This window comes from Elephas maximus, chromosome 15 (genome assembly GCF_024166365.1).
Source record: "Elephas maximus indicus isolate mEleMax1 chromosome 15, mEleMax1 primary haplotype, whole genome shotgun sequence".
Lineage (NCBI taxonomy): Eukaryota > Metazoa > Chordata > Mammalia > Proboscidea > Elephantidae > Elephas > Elephas maximus.
The window spans coordinates 46,158,338-46,161,291 of NC_064833.1; the positions used below are offsets into that span (position 1 = coordinate 46,158,338).

The following is a 2,954-nucleotide window of genomic DNA, read 5'->3' on the forward strand; positions in this document are numbered from 1 at the left end:
AATCTGCCTTGCATATTGCCCTTAATATACCTTATTTAAACAAAAGTTCTTTGCTGATAATTATGGAGAATAACCAAAAAACCTCCAAACTCATTGTTGTTGAGTCAATTCAGACTCATAGTGACCCTATAGGACAGAGTAGAACTGCCCCATAGTTTCCAAGGAGCAGCTGGTGGATTTGAACTGCAGACCTTTTGGTTAGCAGCCAAGCACTTAACCACTGCTCTACCGGGGCTCCAAGATGACTTATTTAATCAAAAGAGTGAACGATACCTTGTTCTTGTTTGGCAGCATATACACTAAAATTGGGGGGTACAGAGAAGACTAGCGTGGGTCCTGTGTGAGGATGACAGGCGAATTCGTGAAGCATTCCATATTTTTGAAGGACTCAATGCTTAGGGGACATTGAGCTTCTGTTAAGGGTGATGGTATAAATTGGGAATAGATAGGGTGATGACCGAGCAGCATGAGGAATATAATGTCATTGAACTGTACGTGTGAAGTTTGTTGAAATGGCAAATGTTTTGTTACCTATATATTTACCACAATAAAAAAGTGAATAATTACAAATCCCTTATTTCTAGCATGAATCTGGGGCTCAGCATGTTTAATACATTACCTCCTTAAACTTGACAATACCACTATGACATGAACACTTATCATGTCCACACTGCGGATGAGGAATCGGAGACTTAGGGATGTAAATGGAATACTGGGATTCAACCAGGTCTAATTCTCTGAGGCTCTTAAAAACACCACTCTTATGCCTCTTCTCATGTATGTAGAATTATCTATTTCTCCAGCTGGAAAGCACCCCAGGGTTCATCTAGTTTACCTCCCACCTACAGAGGAAGACATGTGTATGTGATGTGCCTACGATCACCGTTGGCCATTGATTCTGGTTTGTTGTGGACTCTCCATCATTCCTGCCGGTTTTGAATAATGAGTTCAAAGAGGGTAAAGATCAAGTTGTTCTTGCCTGTTTTATACAGACACAGGTCACGTTTGAGTGACAGAAGAAGTAAACTGACATTTAAGTATGTCTGGGCTCTGCAAAAATTAGCTGCAGTAACAGCTTCTGCCTTTCTCAACTCACCAGGACAGTCACAGTGAGAGAGATGTAGGGTGAGACAGTTCCTTTCCTGAAGTAATAGAGCCCCACATCTTTCACTGGTTACTTTATATTGTCCCCCAGGTATATGTAACCAAATTGTCATTCCTCAGCACTCCCTGGGCCTTTCTTCCATGTGTGGCACTCCTCTGAAGCAAGCGGGGCTCGAAGATGACAGGGACCTGGCAGGCTGCCTGTGGATTATTCAACCCACAGAAATAAAGAAATACAGAGCTGGGACTTGGTATCTGGCTGGATCTCATCCATTACAAACTCAAAATATTTCAGAAGGAACCTTCCCTTTTTTCCTCTTTTGGTTTTTCCTCTTCCTTTTCTCTTTTAGTTTTTCCCCTTTGTTTTTCCCTCTTGGTTCCCCCCTTATTTCTCCCTCTTGTTTCCCCCTTTGTTTACCTAAAATCAGAAAGGGACTCTGCAGAATATCTGGCATCTTCCTGGACTCTGCATCATATGCAGGCAGAATGCATTGTTGGAAGCAGGGCATGCTGGGGGTGAGGACATGAAGTGGACTCCTGACCCTCCACTCCCAGCTGCTGTCCTTGTCCAGTGACTTCACCTCCTCATACCGAGTCACAAGCTGTTGTGAGGATGCAGTGGGGTCACAACTCTATAGCATCTAGCACAGGGCTCAGTTCATGGAAGGCGCTTAACAAATGTTAATTCCAATCCCCTCTTTGCTTACAATATTTTTGATGACCTAATGAATGGTTTTGGTCTAGATCTAATACATGTCAGTCTTGGGTTTTCCTGTTCTGCCACTGCCCAGTTCTCTGCTCATGGGCATAACACTTGTCTAAGAGGGGGTGGTCCATAGGAGTTTGCACCCTGGAGCAGACTGCCTATGTCTCACTCCCTACTTTGTCATTTCCTAGCTGTGTAATCTTGAAAGAGCCATTTAAACTCTCTGTGACTAGGTTTCCTCATCTGTAAAACAAACTACCAGCTGCTGATGAGTCAGCCTTGGCTCGTGTGTGTCAGAGTAGAACTGGGCTCCATGGGGCTTCCAGGGGCTGATTTTTCAGAAGTAGATAGGCAGGTCTTCCTTCCAAGGCACCTCTAGGTGGACTCAAATCTCTAACGTTTCGGTTAACTGCCAAGTGCGTTAACTGCACCATCCAAGGACTCCCATCTGTAAAATAGGTATGACAATAATGGTACACACTGCATCAAATTGTGAGGATTTGAAAAGTTAATTCACATAACTGCTTAGAATATTGCTAGACACATACAAGTGCTCAATATTCGTTAGCTGTTACTCTTCCTTAAGTAGTTCCTGCCCCTGTTTTTTCATCTTATCTGTAAAAACAGTAAAATCCATATATGCACATCTACCTTGCAGAGTTGTTGTAAAGGAGGTAGGCAGGTGCAGAGGGTCTATATGCAGGCACTAGCAGTTTATGAGATCAAATATAAAACTGATTTGAAGTGAAAAACAAAAGTAGGTAAATAACCCAAAAGTCACTATGATTAAAATTGACATTAAAAACAACTGGAGAAATTTCTGTAGTATTGGACACACTGTTGCCTTTCACTCTAAGGAGATGGTAACTTTGAAGTTTCTGGGGGCAGGAGAGATAGAATTAGTGACAAAAGGAGCAAATGCCACAATCAGATTGTTCCGGATTATCTGAGCTCTAATTGCCTATGACAGGAAGATCGGTTCTCCCATCTCTCTGGTCCTCTGAAAGTGGCCTTCCTTCAAGGTACTTGCTAGTGATTGACCTTATCAGCTGGTGGCTGCCTACGGGGTATGAGGTGAAAAGAACCAGGAAGCATGCACACAGGACCAGCCCCACTTCCCACTGGCTGGCATGTTCATGAAGGA

At 43.2% G+C, this 2,954-nt stretch overlaps 1 non-coding gene across 1 annotated transcript; it reads left to right on the plus strand.

Moving 5' to 3' along the window:
* The first annotated feature begins 276 nt into the window (after nucleotides 1-276).
* On the plus strand, nucleotides 277-381 carry LOC126059114 (U6 spliceosomal RNA). The gene has a single exon (XR_007513374.1). It is a non-coding gene; the product is annotated as a U6 spliceosomal RNA (small nuclear RNA).
* The last annotated feature ends 2,573 nt before the right edge of the window (nucleotides 382-2,954 follow it).